Source organism: Arvicola amphibius, chromosome 4, assembly GCF_903992535.2.
Source record: "Arvicola amphibius chromosome 4, mArvAmp1.2, whole genome shotgun sequence".
NCBI classification, from domain to species: Eukaryota; Metazoa; Chordata; class Mammalia; order Rodentia; family Cricetidae; genus Arvicola; species Arvicola amphibius.
The window spans coordinates 122411945-122433698 of NC_052050.1; positions in this window are offsets into that span (position 1 = coordinate 122411945).

Here is a 21754-nt window from a genome sequence, read left to right on the forward strand (position 1 = left end):
TCAGATGAAGAATGAACGGGAAGAGGAAATATGCCACTGTTCTCCACTGCAGACCAATTTAATACATACAACAGTTACCTATAACTGTCAGACATCATAACATACATGTGTGTGTGTTTGTGCTATTATATATACATATATATGTATGTGACCAAAACTCAATATTTAAGATATATATGTGTGTGTGTGTGTGTGTGTGTGTGTGTGAGTTTAATTCTTAGCTTTCTTCTTTTATTAAATTTAATGCTGAAGAAATAGTGAACACAAGGAAACATACAGTGCTGAAGGAAGTGAAGGCAGGATTTAAGAAGCTATCAGATAAAAAGAGCAAAGCTTAGAAGATGGAGAGTGACATGTTCATTAAAGCTGATGTACTTTTTAAAAAATAATAGAGCACTTTGAAAGTGAAAAAAAAGTCTTCTTCACTGTGGTGATGAAACTTTTTTCCTGAATCAAAGCTTTATTGAAATTGGTAAGTTGTATAAATTTTTAGATTAATGATGGCTTGCTCTAAAATTGACTATAGCTGAAAGTTATAATCATGTTAAAGGAATAGTAAAAATATTTTTTCCAAAACATGTTCAAATCCCAAACAAAATCAATAGACAAAAAAAAATAATGAAATCAATTTCAATTTTATTCTCAGGCTAAAAATAATATGTAGACATATTATTTGTAAATGACTTAAAAGTCATCAAAATACTTTAATATGAATCAAGGAAATATTAGTTGTGTGTATGTATGTGTGTGTATGTATGTACATGTGTTCTCATTTGGCTCTTAGCACACCTAAGAAGAAACAAAAAACTGACTATAATCTGGTATGTCACTAATATTCTAGAATATTACAAAAAGAGACTAATATATTTAGTTAAGTTTAATATTAAGGTAATTTATGTTAGACCAATTAAAAACGACAAAAGTTATTAATGTAGAGGCTGAAAGTGCATGAATAATGTTTTAAAAGACCTTAATTTAAATATAAACCAAACTTTTAGCAATAAATGTAGATACACAAATAGCAGTCATGTATTATAAAATGAAATTATGATAAAATCCCAGAATTGGAACACTGAGCTCTATAGAAGTCTGGTTTACACACTGAGATCCTTTCAAAAATGTTAAACTAATTTATAAAACAATGGATTAAGTGATGTTTTAAAATTATTCATCCAATTTCACTCATTTCATAATAATTGAATTCCTGTTAGTTCTCAGTACTTTTCATATTTATAATGATAATTATTGTTAATATTTCTCATTGTCAACACTAAAAAAGAATTTTTCAACGAGATATTTTGTTTTTATAATCACAATGAAACACTCTGATAAAAGAATAAAATAAAAATAACTGAGATACAGAAAATGTTTTGTTAAATGGTCAATCTTACTAAGAATAAATATAAATATATGTTTATATTACTTTGAAATAAAGGTTATATTTATATATGGGCATTAATATATATCAGTATAAATATAATCAAAAATCATCAATATATATCATAAATTATGATTTATCTTAAAAATTTCTCTCCTTCCTATATGCTTTTGTCATAATTACACTTTCAAGTATGCATAAATTTGCATATACCTAAGTCATAACTGACCGATAATACTCAACAAATAAATTTAACCAACAAAGCCTAAGTCTACAGAGAGCTATTTAGACAAATAGCAAAAGTTTTTATACAAATATATGCCTGTAGTTAAACAATATATAAATGGAATGCAAAACTATGAAATAAAGAAGACAAGAAGAAAGAAAATACAAAAAAATAAAAAAATAAAAAGGAGTAAGCAATCAATAAAATGAAACTCACCACTCATAGGTGATTGTGGGATAAAGTGACTGACAAAATAAGGTTTATGGTGTGTTCATCTGGAAAGAAGACAGGGACAGAAAAAGAGAAGCACATTATGCTTCTGTGTACCTTTTCTTCTATGTGTGGAAGATTGATGCTCCGTCACTTTAGGATTTGTTTTCCATTTTAGTTACTGAGGCAGTGTCTCTCAAAGAACCTGGAGCTTGCTTTTGGAACTCACCTAATTGAGCAGGACATTATAGAAAACCTCCTGTCTCTGAGTTCCCAGCACTGGGATTACAGATGTGTCATCCAGACTGGCTTTTGACAAGCATACTAGGTATCAGAACTCCAGTCTTCATGATAGTTACACAAGTTCAGTACCGGCAGAACTATCTCCTGGACTACAGTAGGAGTAATGTAGGAATAAACAAACTTAATGATTACCACTTAAATTGTAACAAATATTCAGACCTCATGGGAGACATACAATGTATGAAAAAATTACTTTTCACTAAGTAAACACCTACTTAGTCAGAATTTTAGTTCACCTGGGTGTGAATAATCCAATTAATACATTTAAAATAAGTAAATGTTGTTGACTTTATCTGTAACCAAATTCTTACTAATTCCAAGAAAAAAATATTACAATTTAATTTTAAAAACAAGAATTCCACTTATAAAGTTCACCAAATAAAAAATATTCCTTAGCAACATATAATATCAATGTATGAAATTTAAGCTTCCTGAAATAAAAATACTATGGGCTAAGAAAATTCTCTGTGCTCAATAAGTTAAAAGGCCCCCATTTATTCTTTGAACTGCTAAAGTGTACTGCTGTTTGCTTCGTTTATTTAGAAACAAAGACAAGAAATTTCTTTTCTCTTCAATCCCTGGCTATTTCTTTATGTTGTAAGTGGCATATGACTTTCATAAATATCATTTTCTTAAACCTCAAAGAAAGATTGCAAAGCTGCACCAAATTTCCTTTTGATGTTGAATGACTTTCAAAGTTATAGTTTCCTTTTGATCCAAGTATATATATTTGACCACTTATTTTTTTTTGAATGCTAACATTTCAGCAATGAGGAAAATCCATGGTTGAAGGAGATTATTGATGTCCTAAAACGCTGTGCTTAGTTCAAGGAAGGTTATAGCACAAGCATTTTTAATGTACCTTATTGAACAGTAACTGTTTTCTGTATCTTACTGAAAAATATATAAACAAGCGCTTTAGACCAAGTTAATGTATTGTTAATTATAACACACTTCAAGCGTTTGTTCACAGTCAGCTTAGAAATTAAATTTCATTTGAAAGCAGAAACAGGTTATCACTTCTCAACGAAGTGTTCATGAATATGTAAATTTTAAGTATGAATTAAAGGGTAGAGCTTTTTCTCGAGATCTTTATCTGTAAAGAAAAACATGAGACTGTTTTAGAAGGAAAAAACTGAGAGCATGATACATAGACAGCTAAGAGTCTATTGAAAACACTATATGCAAAATAAATAAAACGGGGTAGGAAAAACTGATCCACTATGGAAATTAACTTGCATTTAGTGTATTCTCCCTCTACCTGTGTGATTTTCCTCTCTGTTTGATATTAACTGGTTGTCATATCACATGCCTTGCTTCCTTCAAGAATCTGTTATAATGAAAATCAGAGAAATATACTGGACAGTTGTTGTTGAGGGTTTTTTAAAGACACTAACTAAACACAGGATTTTATAATTTATAAATTTTATAATTTATTAAAGGATTTCTATATTTGATAGTCATTTTGAGAACCAATAATCAAGGTAATTCAAATGTGTCATATAATATTTAAATAATAATCTGCCTGAGGTTGTTAATAACTGGTTATTTATATTCCTGGGAAAGAAAATGAAGCTTGAGTTCAGCATCCCCTTGCATTTGGAAAAAGAGAAAATATGTTAGAATTATTGAATATTTTAAAACAGAGTTAGAGAGGTTTTGATAAATTCTCAGAAGTTTCTTTTCCCTTGTACAATAGTGTAATATGAGTTCGCACACATCTCTAGGAGGAAAAAAAAAAACACTTGAATTAATTTGTTGTAGTGAGGAGTCGTTTCTGGAAAACACACTACTCCCTCCTTCCTGGTTCATGGATGCACTGGATAAGGCTTAGCTGTAATTCTCTGCAATGGAAGCAGCAACAGCTGGGTCTCCTCCCTCGAATGGAGATGGCCCCCAATCCCTCTCCCTTCACAGCTGATGAGAGTGTTTATTATTTATGATCATTAGATTATACTCATCCCTCAGCTTTTGGGCAGGTATACAAAAACAAATCGGCACATCAATCTTTCCTTTCCTGAGTTTCCAGTCTACAGATTCACACCTGCTTTTTTCTCATATCGATTAAGCAAAGTCTGAATCCACAGATGGGCCATAGCGGATGGAGGAAAGGAAAAGCAGAATTTGGAAGAACAAAAGTCTACAGATAATTCCATGATCTTGCTAATATTTTCAGATTTAAAAAAAAAAGTAAAATGATCGTTAGCACCTGATGGTCTATCACTGCCACGATCATTAGTGATTTTTGATTCTCAGCTAGTGTTTTAGGATGTGAATAAATTTGAAGCTATAAGTACCAGCGATATAATTTGCATGGTAAATCTGTTAAAAATTGAAAGAAAATCAGTTTAAAATAGTAAAGGCAAATTTATCAAAAAACTGACTATCCTTGAAAAACATTTTAGAAACTGTGAAGAGGCAAATTTACAGGTTTTTCCCCACATAAACATAGTAGAGAATTTCAGCTTAATAACCAGGGGTATTCTAGTGAAAAGAAGTCCTTTGATTAGAAAAAAAAAATATGTCACCTATTCAGATTTTAAGACCTAGATTATATCATGTCTTTTCCTCTCCTTCCCTTTCATTTTTTTGAAAACCATGTGTGTGTGTGTGTGTGTGTGTGTGTGTGTGTGTATGTCATGTGTGTGTATACACGCACATGTGTGTGCCTATCTGCATGCCCATGTGTTGGCTAGCCAATAAATTAAAAAAAAAACTGTCTTTACTACCATTGACTCAGGAACATATCTACCTTTGTTCTTAGATACTTGATATTTGAACTCGGGTCTTTTTGCTTGGTTAAATGGTTCTTTGACAACTGGATGACCTCCCAAATTCCCTGAACTATATAGTTTTATAGTCTATAGCTATATAGAACTATATTTCTACATACGTATACTAAATTACCCTAATAATTAGATCCTAACTGTACCATGGACATCAGTTAACTGAATTGTTTCACCTTACAGATGAATTGTGAATTATAATGTAATTTGTTTATCTTTTGCTAAAAAAATATAAAATTAAGTCTAGTGACATTTGCTGAATCAACATTAAGGCCAGTTCATTTGAGATCTGAGTCCCAAGACCATGTATGATTGAAAATGAAAAAAAAAATCAAAGCACTCTAAAGTTGGCATTATTTTTTGGATTAAAGTCATAATTATTGATATCTTAGACACAGACTTCACCTAAATATTCTGTAGTCCCTGTGCCTTAAAGTTAAATTAGTAGCCAAATAAATAAATAAACCAAGCATAGTAAAAACTAAAAAAGAAAACAATTATCCAAGATGGGTAGTTCAACATAATAATTATGTAGAAATATATAATAGTTATTTATTATGATAATGGCTTCAATCTATCACCTATTTATATTCTTCTGCTATCTTGTATTAACCTGAGCCAAATCTCTTAAGAAATTATACAAGGCACAACTTTATTATTAATCATACAAAAGGTTGTTTAGAATAATTTTTGTAAGTTTTGCAAGCCTCAAGTTAAAATTCATTTAAGAATTATTCATGAAATTCGTCAGAAATTCAACAATTTAAATAAGAAAACATTGGAACAGAATGCACTCAATAATACACTAATCTGATGCTTATATGTTTAGGATTGAGAATAGGAAAATAGTAAGTGCTTGCTTTCTGATATTAAATCGTTATGTTTCTATAAAAATAGAAAGCTTCATGTATAGTCAAAACACTAATTACTTTAAGGTGAGGTAGTTCAGGCAGCATTTGCTGGTGATAATCGGGTGATGGATGCAAAGTAAAAAGTGCATGTGTTGGGAGTTCATAACCAAGGCAACAGTGGATTAAACAATGGGAAGTGGATAGCTCCAAGAAATACCTCAGAATCGTTGTATGTTTGCTTTGTAGTTAATTTGTGGTTACTGTATAGTCAGCCATGATTTCCTTATGCCTAATTACCCCAAAACAACAAATTAAATTTACGGGAATAGCATACAGGATCAACATCCCACCATTAAGGAAGCTGGTAGCTAAAGGGGGATTTGTCAGAAGCAATGTGGATTTAGGGAAAAGGCAAATTGCAGGCAACGAAGAATCTTAAAATGTAAGACATATGATTGACTTTAAATTACATTTTATTCTACCTCCAAGAAATTACACAAGTAATAAATGTGACTCACATGTGAAATAGTTTTAATGACAAATCTTAACTTCCCTTTTATTTTGTAGACAGCTTTACTTACACTGAAATAAATCATTTATGTGTGATCATGAAAAATATGTCTAATCCCTGAAGCAGTTCTTATCTCTGAAAGGACATTAAGAAAGTGGCTCCAACTGACGTTCTGTAACTTACCAAATCTGTTATTTAGTGACACTTGCCTGTCTGAGGGCCTTAAACATGGATATCTCTCTTGTTCATTTGCTTGTTTTTCAGAAAAAAGTGTTTTTCATTCAATATATTCTGATCTCATTTTCCTATCCTCATCCTCCCAGATCCTCCTCACCCACCCAACTCCATGGCTTTTCTTTCTCTTTCTCTTTTGATAGCAAACAGCAAACAAGCAACAGCAACAAATATAATAATAAGAAAAACAGAAAAAACACATGGAAATCATACAAAATCCGTAAAACACAAAATCAGAGACTAAAATATACAAACAAAAGTCCAACAAGACAAAAAAGTTCCCAAACAAAGCAATATAAGTAAAAAAAAAAATTCACAAAATACCAGTGTGTTCATTTGTTTTGACAGTTTACTATGGGACATAGGGCCATCCTTCTTTGTGGTTATAATACCCAGTAAAACTCCATTGGAGAGAACTAATTCCTTCTTTGCAAGCAGATAATTTTTGGAGATATCTTCTGTGTTGGGATGGATGCTTCTGTCTACTTTCCCTTCTTCTCTGTTTTGGGACTCATTGTGGCTTGAACCTGTAGAAGCTCTATGCATGCTGCCACAGTCTTTGTGAATTCTTATCTACATCAACACTGTTGTGTCTGAAAGACACTGTTTCTTCAGATTCATCCATTCCCTGACTTTAACAATCCTTCCACTTCTTCAACCACATAGTTCCCTGAGCCCTGAAGGCTGGGGTTTGGGTTTAGTACTGAGTGTGGACAGGACAGAGGTTCTTCCATCTTGCATTCCTGCTCAGGCCATTTCAGATTAACTGTAATTTGATCTCCATGATGTAGAATCATGAGGAAAATTACCCAGTTCTATTCTAGAAACTCAAGGCTAAAGTGCCCCGGTTAACTTAACTGGGCTTCTGTTAAAATGTCTGCTTATGCAATCCTCTCCCTCCAGTTCACTACTTAAAGTTTCTGGTAAACTGCTTGCTTACAGGAAGCATCCCTTGCATATGTCAAGAAAGATGCAAGGACATGGTTTTTCCCTTCAAAAAAATCTCCTGTGCTGTTGACACTCGGTGTTAGACTTAGGACTTGCATACCAGATTGCAGTCCCAGCTGGTTGGAAGGAAGACTTAATTCATTATAAATTGTGTCTCAGTGGTCACCCCTGGAAGGCTCCCATTACAGTGAGTATTCAAAAATCTTTCAGTCACTGGACATTGTCCATTTGTGAAATTTTTGTGAATTTCTAGTAAATTATCAACTACTGCAAGATGAAGCTTCTCTGAAGATGGCTGGGTGGTTTATGAATTAAAAGAACATTGGTAACCCTTTGATTTATATTTTATATTGCAAAAAATATGATGAATTATCACCATTTGAAAAATAACACAGGACTATGGAGGAAGCTACACTCTTCTAAAGCTAGAAGCATTGAAACAATGTTCTTTCAGCGATGAAATTCTTAAAGGTGAAATAGCATAGAATAGTAAATGCTTAAAAAAGCCACCATTTTCCAATGACTTAAGAAATTACATGGTATTGAATTTAGAACAATATTTCAATTATTTATTGTAATATATATAATAAAATTCAATGTTTTATTATTATTAATTTTGGGGTATCTAGCATTGATTAATTCATATTACTATGCAACCTCTATTACTATACATCTCCCCAAATTTTTCATCTTCTAAGTATGGACCTCCATTCTTTAAGCAGTTACTCTTCCTTTAGCTCTTAGAAAACACAAGATTGCCTGTCTAAATGCATTAATTAATTTCATACGATAACTTAATTAGGTGTTTACATAATTTTTATTTCTTTCACTTTTGAGAGTATCAACCTTATAGGTAATGCCCTTGCTATTATTTGCCTCATATTCTCCTTCCTCGCTTTCCTTCTATTCCTTCCTGACCCTTCTTCCTACCTAGTACATCTTCTGTAATATGTCCTTTTTGTTCCATCCTTCCTTCTCATGCTTCCTTCCTATCTCTCTTTGCTCAGGCTTCTTAAAGACAGTAATAGCTGCTATGAACATGATTGCAACATTCATGTCTCATTTCCTATACAGGTGATGGAGTTCCACTGTACTACTATGTCCTGATCTTCACCTCCCATAGTCCTTCTTGCTGCTCTATTGATCTGTTTTCTAGGATTTTAATGGAGTGAAATAAACTTCCCACTTAGGGCCAAGCACTTAGAAGTCACTTATTCTCATTATGTGGCTAGTTGTACACTCCCAAATTTACCCTTTTCCCCTGATAAAATAATTGTTTAACAACATAAAAAATTTAAAAGCAATTTAATTACATGTCTATTTGGCACATAAGTTTTAACTAAGGAAATTATGACCTTCTTAGTCATAGGCTTTTGATTAGTTCTACTGTACAAGTCAAGAATTTCCTCCTGTGGAGCCAGCCACAGACACAAGGATTAAGTTTGGTTATTTCCATGATATTCATACCGCTGTTATACCTTGGCATCAGGTTCAGTATTGCAGCACTCAGTCTACAGTTGGGTTTGATTACTAATGATATTTGTCATCAATATCAAGATGCCTGCACAGCATCTTCCCAAATGATGAAAGCAGCCAAGCCTGCAGGAAACTTCCTGTTCAGTTTCATCTAGTTGCTCTGTGATTAAGTAAGCAAACTATGTAGCATCTTCAGCAACAGGGCTTCACATTCTACTGCAATCCAAGAACAATGACAATACCTTAAACAGTTTAGGAAGCCTCTTGTCCAAATCTCAGGGAGAGGTATCCTGCCACTTGACAATGAGTCTTGGTTTTAAAGCCTAATGTTTATAGGATCAGTGTTCGCCACCTATTCAGATCACTTCTATTAAAGACCATTTTCTAAAGCATATTTTTATGTTAATGGTAGGTTTCTCTATGGCTTTTCCATGCATTCTTATTTTAGGTTAACTTTCCCCCACACTGTTACCTTTTTCCTATTCTCCTGGTCTGCTACTGCAGTGTTGCAGGAGGCCCTATACGAACACCCACTGGGTGAGCGGATGAGAAGGTGTGGAGACAACCTCACAGACTATTGAAATCAGGTGAGTAGCAGAAGCAGAAATTGGGCCTTCCTAGATATTCTCTCACAGTGTCCCATTGGCCCTTGTAGGCCTCTAGAGATGAGTTGTACTTTTACCATTGGCTCAGTCAGGCATGCTCCTCCACATCAGCAGTCTGTCAGTACAGTGGCAGATTTAAGGTTGACGCCCCAACGGGAAATTACAATAGTGCATACCCATGGTAGAAGCTGAAGTGGTCATGGCCCAGTCAGGCTGAATGGCCTCCATCCATCCAGTCAGTTGCCATTAAGATTTTCCTCTCTCACTATTCCCTGCAACCCACTTTCATATTGTATGTGTTTTCCACTCTCGCTCCCCTTCTGACGTTTTGCTCACTTAGCACATTGTCTTTAAGCTCCACCCATGACATTGCAAGACTGCATAGTCATGGATTTTTAAGAATTTCTTACTTCATATTTTCTCTTTCTCTTTATCTCTCTCTGTCCTATTTTCCCTCAATTTTTCTTTTCTTATGTTTCTTTGTTTTGTGAGAGGCAGAAATTTATTATATAACCCAGGCTGGGTTTTAAATTCTCTGGTAATCACTATATAGCGAAGGATAGCCTTGAATTCATGTATCATTACCACAAAACATATTTGGTGTGTTGATTTTAGAGTTCCTAATTTTCAGAACCATGGAAATAAATCTTTATAATTAAACTGAAGCATTTTTTCACTTTAAATTTATATACGTTTTTGGAGAATATCATACATTGTATTTTGATCATATTTATCATCCTACTCCAACTCCTCATAGATCTATGCACACCTCCCTACCCACCCACTCTTGTGAATTCTATTAGGTTTATTTACTTATTTTATTTGTTAGGTCACATTGAGGCTTGTTTATCTTGCCTCAGTAGTCTTCAGTGTAAACCCAATCCCTGGAAATACTATCAAACTCACATGTGTCATAGCCTTATAGAAAGCCGTTTCTCCCTCTCGCAGCATCTGTCGGTAGCCAAAAGCTTCTCAGCTAGTGGGAGACCTTGTGCTTGTCCCACCCAAGCTTGACCACTGTTTGGCTTGAGCTTTTGTATACTAGGTACACACTGTCATGATCTCTGTGAGTTCATATGAGCAGCTTCTCCTCTTGTCCTCAGAAAATACTGTTTCATTGTCGTCACTCAGAACTTCTGGTTTTTCCAGTCTTTGTACTTCGTGTTCCACAGAGAACCAGAGCCTTGGAGGGAGATCTGTGTGATGTAGATTGCCCATTTATGGCTGAATAACGCCAGGTTCTCCAGCAGAAAGGGTTGAGGCAGAGCTGGTCCTGCTGGTCTCTCCCTGGGGCTGAGCAGGATAGTGAGTGTTGATGACCCAGATTCCCCCTTCTCCCTCCCCGCACCGCCTGGGGCGGGGGAGAAACATACACTGAGTCAGGAGTCTGTTGAAGCAGGATCTCTCTTTATTGCATCAGGCAGGAACTTACCCCATCCCTAACCACAGCCACCAGGAAAAAAAAAAACACACACACACACACACACACACACACACACCGAGTCAGGAGTTGAAGCAGGATCTCTAGTGCATCAGGCAGGAACTTATTATACAGGGCTGAGATAGCGGGCAGGAGTCTTGGGATGGGGTGAGGTGGAGTAAGGAATAAAGGCCAATAATATCCTGCCACATCAGCGGTGGCTGGGCAGAGGCGGGCCTAGGTTGATCTGTGCTGAATCATTCCTCTCCAAACTCAAATTAGGCTCGGGAAGTTACACAAGTTACACTGAGCCTTATGCCTGGGCCTCATCAGGTGGAACAGAATAACACCCAGCTTCTTATTTTCTGCAAGTTTTGCAGTTTTGTGTTCTTTAAATTCAAAGTCTTGGGATAAAATTGAAGGAAGAAATACATTTTAATATAGATGAAAATAAAACTAGAGGAATCATCTCAGAATTAGGCCATCATCTCATTAATACAACTCTTATAAGTTGCTTTCATAAAAAAATAAATGACATAAAACAGATGTTCTAAAGTGCTATTTGCTTGAATTGAATATTGTTTTAGAGACTGCATATCCAAAGGAAACATTTCTAGGAATTATCATGGGTAAAATGAGATGGTGTGCTTCCTGTACAAAAATAGATTCTACTCTAAAATTGATGCAGTAGGTTGCAGAATAATGTAATCAGTTTTTAAGTACAAATGATACATATTTGCAATAGTTGAACAAGAGCTAGAGTACATAACTGATTAATAATCACATTGGCGTGCTAGCTAGAACAAAGCAGTGTCAAAGAAGGTATTTTGTAAACTGTAAGCAGAAGCTTTGTTATTTTTGGCAAGCAATGTGCTACCTCGTAAAAACTCTAATTCACAGATAACATAGAGACCGGTATGGAAAGAAGAGACTCAATAAATGCAGTAGTAATGTTGTAAGCACTTAAACTTATGAGTTGATTGCATATTTCTCTCTAGCAGCATGTGAGCGTAAGTTGCAGCTTGTACTCTTTACACTAGTTTTCTAAAGATTGGAGATGTAATATTTTAAGGTAAAGAAAATACCTAACAAATATTAGAAGAAAGAAAATTTTGTATAAAGAAAATATTTTTTTGCTTATCTACTGAAATTGGTACCTTCTTAAGGCAAGCTAATTTAATAATTTATTTTATTTTAGTATGAAAATAAGTATGAAATGTTTGATTTAAGAAAGTTTAGCATCATGTTCCTATAATTATGTAGTTTTAATGTGCTCATATTTTGAGGTTTTATTTATGAAGAATTGACACTTGTCATCGAGATTTCTTTAATTATTCACATCCAAGTTTAAGAAAAATCTTCAAAAGGTAAACTAGTTATCTGTGAAGAACTATCTCTCTTTAATCAAAGATATACCAAGTCTCTTTGATCTGATCAACAATAGTTTGAAAAATATGGAGTAAACCAGTTTTGGGTTGGTTGATTAAAGACTGATTCTCAATGTTCTATCTTTTCAGAGATACAAATCTAGTTTAATTAGGATTAAGCTTCAATGTAAATTGGCCCTCAAACCGTCAGTTGAAGTAGCAAGATGCTAGAAAATTTTTACATACTACTTTTATAGTTGTACTTTTAAAATATTTCCTTTTATCATGATAATGTAATACAAATTAAGTATTCAGTAAAATAATTTTAATTATAATTCCTTGAAAACTAATTATAATAGACAAATTGTATATGAATGGCTAGAAAGGAAATAGCAGAAAAGAAAACATGAACTAGTCACCTTTAAATATTTATAAGACAATGCTCCAATTAATGAACATAACTCTACTTACTAAGATACTAAATTTTTAGCTTAAATTTCTAATAATCTGCAGGGAGTGATGCCATCTTAATCAATTTGGTGGCATGTTACATATTATATAAACCTTTATTTTATTGTTCTTCCACCAAAGAAGTCAAACAGACAATCACATAGTAGTTTTTGAAAAAATCCAAAAATTAACTAAATAAAAAGTGTTACAGATCAACAGATTGACTGATTCACAAAAAAAAATGCATTTTGAAATTATCAAGCTGGTGTTCACATACATTTTTAAATTTATTAATTTGCTTCAATTATAACAGTGTCCATTCAGTTTGAAGTAACTTGAAATGACCATCATGGGAGGTGCAAATTTATTTTAGAAAATCTAATTACTGGTTTTCCTTTGAACTCTGAACTAAAATAAAGTTTTCACTCTGAGTAAAAAGTCATGAGAAACACAACACTGAAAGGAATATCCTCTGCGATTAGTGCCATCTCACATTCCAAAAAGTCACTCGGTGGTAAATCTCATAATTTATTTTTCTAATTACCACGTGTGAAAATGCATTAAAAATAAAGCATTTTATTGTTAGGTCTCAGAAACCTAGGCCAAGTGGCTGACAGAGGGGCCTGTTAACATAGAGCAGATGCAGCGTGCTCTACCCAGCCTAAGTCTGTACCTGAGGCTTCTTGTAGCATTTCTGCTTGTGCCCCCTTCCCAAAACTCTCCCTCACAGAGGCTGGGTTTCTTCTACCCTTCTCTCAGCAGAATCACTATGTAACTCAGCCATTTTGACCACATCCCTCTCTTTTCCAATCTTGACTCAGGCCACTCTTCTTAGTCTGCTGCTCCTCTCTTCGGATCCTTCCCTGTCTCTCCTCTCATGATCCACTTTGGTCCGTCGTCCATGTTCAGGCTGAACTCTTATTCTCCTTGCTTTCTCCCTTATATCTGTAATGAAAATCTTCTCCATACCTAATGGAATATTCAAGTCCTCCTCCTTCTATTTTATTTTGCTTTTTAATTCATCTGTTACCAAAAGTATAGGAGTAGCATAAATGAGCTCCCTTCTTTTGGGCTCTCCAAACCCAGCTGCTGATTTGACTCTTTTTAATTTATTTCTTTTGGCCCCAGCTACCCAACATATTTGAGTCTAACTACTAGAAGTTGCTTCGTCAGCTGTTTTTCTTTCCACAGACACTAATCGTCCCTCACACCTTCTCAATAAGTGTACTTTCTCTAACTCTTGAAGCCTACTGTTCCCTTCAGGGTAATCAAGATGTGGCTATCATCCTACTATGCCCTTCACAGTGCCAACCCTATGGCCACATGAGAATCTCCCTGCTACACCTTTGTGGCAACTCTCTACTTACTGAGACACTCTTCCCCTCTATTGAGGCTCTCTTTTTCCCCAAAGCTTCACCTAGTCTACCTCTTCAACTGTGTTTTCCTCTACCTGCTCTAAGCACTAAAGATGCTTCTCCTCTGAGATTCGGAACATTTCTCTCTGAAACATCTCTCAATCTACTTAGATTGAAATTGTTGTCACTGTGGCATATACCCCTCTCTGCTCCCGAGTTGCCTCTTTCAGCTCCTTCCTGGAAATTCCTCACCTCTGCTAAGGAGCTGCCTGCTGAATCTTCACGGCTTCTCTATATCCTCCTCAGCCTCTGGCCCTTTATTTGCTTCCTCCACCTCAGAGTTACCTGCTTTATCTGTCCAGTACCTTCCTGAGCTTGTAGGTTGTGAATATCCTTGCCTCCGCTAGGAGCTGCATGCTGCCCCTGCAGCTTTTCTATGCCCCCTCCCTTGTAATTCTTTCTTTACCTCCTCCCACTGGGACCTGCCCACTAAATCCTGCAGCATCCTTTAGCCCTTCTGGGCTCCAGTGATCTTATCCTTCCTGACTCTCAGCTCCCTCCTAAAAGTTCTGCAAATTTTCTGTGTCCTCCTGCCCTCTCTAATATTTATTATATTTACAAGAAATATTATAGATTCCTAAGATCTACTCAGGTCCACGGTAATATTTTTAAATTTTTTTTCTTTGTTCACTTTGTTAAGCTTTAACTATTTCGATAAACTGAGACTTACAAGACATTTTATATTCTGTAATGGTATACTATAAAAGAATCAGGAAACTAAGTTTCCCAAACTCTCTGTGAACTGTATTTATCATGTGATAACATTCCCAGTTTATCAATGGATTGTATTTATGGTTTAAGATTTATTTCGGTGCTTAAATATCTTCCATTATATCTTCAACTCAAATATTTAAGGCTTAAACTTGGCAGGGATAAAGTTATAAAATGCTGATCTTATAAAAACTAGTAACATGTAAATTAAGAAAAGCTAATGATCATTCACCTCATAAAGAATCTAATTCTTTAATATTCTCAGAACTGTGACTTTAGCTACTTTCAAATATAAGTTATTTATAATGATAAGCTTTGCTTTGCCTCCTGTATGTACTTTTAAGATTAAACCTAAAGCAAGTAACTAAAACCTAGTAAGGTTTGTTTAAATCAGGTATACTTAAAAATATAATTATCCTTAAACTCTACAAAGATCTGTTGAATATGACATTTAAAATACATAATGAAAAATCTTCTTCACGTGGTATACAGATAGGCAGAAATGCCAGATTCTAGTGACAGCTCTAAGGTCCCCAAAGAAGACAGATGGGGCACCAGCAATGCCACCTATGTTGTGGTGATGCTAATCAATGGGGGAAATTGCCCCAAGCTTGTTCACCTCCGGGACCCTGCACAAACTGTGGCCAAGCAGGACGTTGGAGAGTTGATTGCTCCACTTTGAACACACAAGATAGGACTGTCCCTCAATTTCTTCCTCCACATGGAAATCTCTCAGATCCTTTGGACTTGGCAGCTGACAACTGACACTGCCTTGAGATTTCTGCCCCCTGGGTGAAGCAATCAAAATGTCAAGAGCCTAGCGAAAGTACCTGGGTACAATAAAGTCTCTGTTATTTGAATTGATGCACAGGCCATTTGGATTATACTTCTTGCTGCAATTTATTCTTCTTTGTTCTTTGATGATATTGATAACTAAATTTTGTTTCATGTTAAAAACAACAAGCAAAAGCGTTCCTCCAGCCAAGATGGAAGCTGCCTGTTCTGTTCATTTCATATTAAAATTGGGCCTCACTCTTCTAGGGCCAGTCAGTCTCTTGCTAATAAAGGCAGAAATAGTTTACTATGCTGACAGACTTCATTCTGAAAGAAATGCACTCATAAGGCAGGATTTGAAATGTTTCGGACTTCTTTCCCTCCTTATGTTACTGTTGCACTAAAAAACTTCAAAGGTTGAGAGTTTAAACATTAATTGATGGACTCTGATAAGCCATTAATCCAGCCTTGGTAAGGCACTACTGCTATTATCACAGCCATAAGCTCAACAGCTTGAATTTCCTTTGGTTGTCTTCTAGGTATAGACAATAATAGTTCTCAATTGTGCTGAGCACATTTTTGTCCACTATGTATATCCAGCCCTTTGGAAAAAAAATGTTAATGCCTTTTAAGGCAGATTCATTGGGTTCCCAATGTTTTACCATGACTCAAAAGTCTGAGTCTACTGCCTTTTCTACAATAAGGATTACAGTGTGCTAATATATCCAAAACTTCAATTTAAAAAAAATCATGTAAGTTTCAGGGAGTCAACTCAGATCATCCTATTTTAGGTCAAAATCCAGATAAGAATAGCTAAGTTTACCCACCTGCCTATTCATGAGGATGGGAGCTCTCTTTCTCCCCTGGTCTTGGTACTCACCTCCCTCAGTTTTGGGCCTGGAAGTCTCAAATGTACATCCAATGTAAATTTTTCCTATAATATCCTTTGCTTTACCTTCTGTTCTTCATTTATATATGTTCCCCACAGATTTCCAATTTTCTCCACTTTATATATATATATATATATATATAAATTAAGGCACAAATGGGTTAGAAAAATATGTCTCAGAATTAGTAAATGATATGTCTCAGTCTGAAATTCCCTTGTTTTAATCCTAGAGTTCATTTTTAATGGACTTATAAGCATGATTCAAAGAGATTATTCTAAGACAGAAAATAGTAAGGAAACAAAAAAGTGCACCCATCAATGGACTGGTAGTTGAGCTATTTATTATTATCCTTAATGACCAAATGCAATGTTCAAAATTCTACACTGTAAATATTTTTGGTCCTGACATCACTACACATTAGAAAATTTCACACCAAAATACGTATTCCAATAAATAGAACTTTGTTGTATAAATTTATTTTCAGACTATGTGAAGTATATAAGCAAAATAATTGCATGTGCAGGCATGTATCTTATTCCAGGATATCTTACTCTTTGTATGGAAATTTTCAATAGATGGAAAAAAACCTATAATATATTTATTCCCTCAAATATTAGTTAAGTGTTATACATACATTGTTGGAGCAAGTAAGGGAAGAAGATTGCGAACTTGCTTACAATCTTGAAACACCTGAACCCAAATTTTTGATTTGCTGAGTGTATACATTCAGGATGACTTTCTCCTGCTGAACATCTGTATGGGTGAACCTAAGTGTGTAGATCAATGAATGCACGTGAAGGGAACATGTGGAGAAAGAGAGCACATTGTAAAATATAATTAGAGATTAAATTCCTCTTAGAAATCACTGAATTACCACTTCCCTGGTGCTCTGAAGTTTACAACATATTTTCATTACATAATTTATCTTCATTTGGAAATAACAATTCTTAGACCCATATTTGAAAACTGTATCCTTATATTTTGAGGTGCAGTGATTTTAATTTTTATTATATTATATTATAGAAGTATATATAGTTACCTTTGTTATTAATGCAATTTTAGTTTTAAAATGTTATTGAGCTATTTTTCTCTATTTCCATGAATCTTCTCATACTTATAAACTTTGTTACATATATTACTTTGTTATAGACTCACATATTTATTCACACATTTTAATACAGCTACCTGCACACCTACTATGCAAGGTATTTTGCTATGGTAATGCTCTGAAGCATTCACTTGTATTTGGCCTGGATCATTTGTATTTGCATTCTATATCTACTGAATGTATGAATTATCTTTGGCTAGATTTATAAAAGATCTGCTGAACCTCATCATAGATCAAAGGTCCTTAAAAATTATTCTCTTTTATCAAAATACTGAGTTTTCTGTGAAATAAAACCAATATAACTGGTTTCTAAAAAGATGCCTGAACTTTTTAAAATTATCTGGAAAAGTTTGAATAGGCTTTACATGTTTTATTCATTTAAAATTAGATAAACTGTAATTTTATGGACATTATCTTTATTAGGTACTTAGGATCTGACAACTTGAACAATTATTTTATAATAATTGGTCTTTAGAGATTTCATGAATAACTTTCAGAGTTCTGACATCCCTTAATTTTTAACAATCTCCAACTCCATAAAGGATTTCAAATTTATAAAAAATATTCATTAAACACTTGAAATTTTTCTTTATTTGTCCTAGTTCCATACATAACTCCTACTTTGCATGTTTTTTTACTTGTGGTTTTCTGCATATGACAACCAATTGCTTATCTTTTAATTACATTTTTCAAAAGGATGTTTTCAATTTGTTTGTGAAATCTAATTGTTTTCAATAAGACAGCATTTTTGTTTTGTACTATACTCTTCATTCTGTTGTTTACCTTAGTAAAAAGATTACCTAATAGCCAATTCTTGCTAATTTAGCAAACTATATTTATAAAATAACTGTTTCCCATTTGTCTTTGTCCTTGTCATTCAGTTGTCATGGAAAGTCTAGTGTAATATCCTTGTGTCATGTGCTGTTTTGCCTGTGACTAATTTACAGAGTTTCATTCTGAACAGAGGATATGGTGTTACTGCAAACGGAGACTACGTGCTCATTTCTAGCCACCCAGACCAGAATAATTACAGAGACTATATTAATTACAATACTTTTTAACCAGTGGTTCAAGAATATTACTACCTAGCTCTAAAATTTTAAATTAAAACATTTCTATTAATTTATGTATTGTCATAAGGCTGTGGCTTGCTGGTACAGTTCCAGTGTCTTTCTCCTTTGGCTGCTACATGGTGTCTCACTGACTGTGCTTTCTTTCTTCTACTATCTTTGCTTAGAATTCCCACTTGTTACATTCTGCTCTGCCATAGGCCAAAGCAGCTTCTTTATTAACTGGGAAATAAAACGTATTCACAACATACAGAGCAGAATCCCACATCATCTCCCTTTTTCGTATCTAAATAAAAAAGAATGTTTTAACTTTAACATATTAAAATTACATATAAGAAAACAGGTATCGAGCAAGAATTACAGTTACAACATTTCTTTGTGAGTCAAAAGTTTAATATTTAATTTATCTTTTATCAAAACTAATGAAAAAAATATAATTATCTGTCTTCAATTCCATCAAAGAACCCAGAACGATATAATATTACCTAATTAAACAGAAAGTACATTGTAAGCAACTTCTAAAACTCTAGAATGACAGAGACAACTTGCTGCCTGGATAGTCACCAAAAGTTCTTCCATGATGTTGGGGTATTCATCTTCAGCCTACAAGCCCATAGTAACCAGCAGAGTTTTTTTTTTTTTTTTTTTTTTTGAAGCAGGAAATTTGAAAGACTGTTTCACCTATATTGGGAATTTGTCAGTCACTTTCTTCTGTATCCTCCAGAATGTCTGGCAGACTCTGTCATCAAAATAGAACCCTGAAGGACTGTCTCACCTTCTTTAGGCAAGTTCAGTCATTTTTCTGTGAGTCTCCTGCATGTCCAGTTTAAACAGCATACCATCAAGCACTCCATAAAATCCAAAATTCTTGCTCAAATGGCTAGCCTTGTCACACTGAAGGCTAATTCCAGAATGAGTTTCTTTAATGCCCATTCACCTCTCAGAAGTAATTGGTGCTTTTGGAAGCAGACATGTCTCACTGTTGAGAAAAGTCTAAGTTCTTAAAAATTTTTAAAGGCCATATTCATTGGTCTTTGTAATGTTGAAGATTATCCATTTAACTGAAATATATCTCTGTATATCTAGAAAACATAACTACATAATTAAAAGTTTGATTATTAATGATGACTTCATCTATTGATCTGTATTTCTTAACTATACATTACATATTTAAATAAAATACACAAACACAATACCTTAAAAAAGAACAGTATATACAGTATCACAGTGCAACACATTGAACTTATATTTGTATCAACAGACTAAGATCCATACCAATACAAAGTATTCATCTTTATATCATATCCCCCTTATTTTCTTTTAGAAATTGATTAGACTATTTTAATTTATAATCAACCCTTTTAAAATGAAAATAAACATTTATAAACAATACTTTGGGAATTTAGGTGTAGCTTTCAACAAACTACTTCCTGATATTTGTTGGATGAAGCAATTTTAGGGTTCATAAAAAATCTTTCAGTGAGTATTGTTTCATCAAACTACATTAGCTTATAATGAACCACAGGTTCTCATCTCCTATGGAAACAGTAGCAGAACCTCCTTTCCATAGACACATATTCTTACACTCAAATTTTTAAGTAAAGATACCTTTAAAATATATCTGTTGGTATTTCTTTTTAGTCTCCTGAACCAATTTTTTTCAGCAGTTAACTCGTTATCAGTCAAAAAATCCAAAGAAATGACAATAATATACATAATCCAGACTCTCTTCGATGGCAGATATAGTTGGATTTCTGTGTATTCAAGGCCACACTTTTATACAGAATGAGTCCCAAGGTGTGCAGAGAAACACCGTATTAAAAAATAAAAATTAAAATTAAAAAATATATAATAAAGAAAAAAAGCCATGTAGAGATGGAAAACACACAAAGAATCTGGATACTGTATGTTACTGTGTTCTGTTAGAATTATTTGACTACTGAGGAAGGAACAGCATTTGTCAAAAGATATTTGATTATAAATGCTGCTGGGTTAATGCAACATATAGATTTTGAAAATGCCTTGACTTAAAACATTAAGTCAAAATATATGTTCCTTTGGAGAAGAGGTTTTTGTTTTGTTTCCATAGGAAATGAGAGGCAATTTTGTCAATTTCCAATATCCAGGATGATAACAATATGTTTTTCTTTGGGTTTACCTTATTTAGCTTTTCTAGGATCATGAATTATAGGCTCTATGTCCTTTATTTATGGCTAGAATCTACGTATGTGTGAGTACATACCATATTCCTCTTTTTGGGTCTGGGTTACCTCACTCAATAAAGTGTTTTCTATATCCATCCATTTGCATGCAAAATTCAAGATGTCATTGTTTTTTACAGCTGAGTAGGACTCTAAAGTGTATATGTGCCACACCTTCTTTACCCAATTTTCTATTGAGGGGCACCTAGGTTGTTTCCAGGTTCTGGCTATTACAAATAGTGCTGCTATGAACATAGTTGAACAAATGCTTTCGTAATATGATTGGACTTCTCTTGGGTATATTCCCACAAGTGGAATTGCTGGATCCTGAGGTAGGTTGACTCCCAGTTTTCTGAGAAACTGCCACACTGATTTCCAAAGTGGTTGCACAAGTTTGCATTTCCACCAACAATTGATGAGTATTCTCCTTACTCCACATCCTCTCCAGCATAGGCTATCATTGGTGTTTTTGGTTTTAGCCATTCTGACAGGTGTAAGATGGTATCTTAGAGTTGTTTTGATTTGTATTTCCCTAATTGCTAAGGAGGTTGAGCATGCCCTTAAGTGTCTTTTGGCCATTCAAACTTCTTCTGTTGAGAATTCTCTGTTCAGTTCAATGCCCCATTTTTTAATTGGGTTAATTAGCATTTTAAAGTCCAGTTCCTTGAGTTCTTTATACATTTTGGAGATCAGACCTTTGTCTGATGTGGGGTTGGTAAAGATCTTCTCCCAGTCAGTAGGTTGGTTTTTTGTCTCAATGACAGTGTGCTTTACTTTACATAAGCTTCTCAGTTTCAGGAGGTCCCATTTATTCATTGTT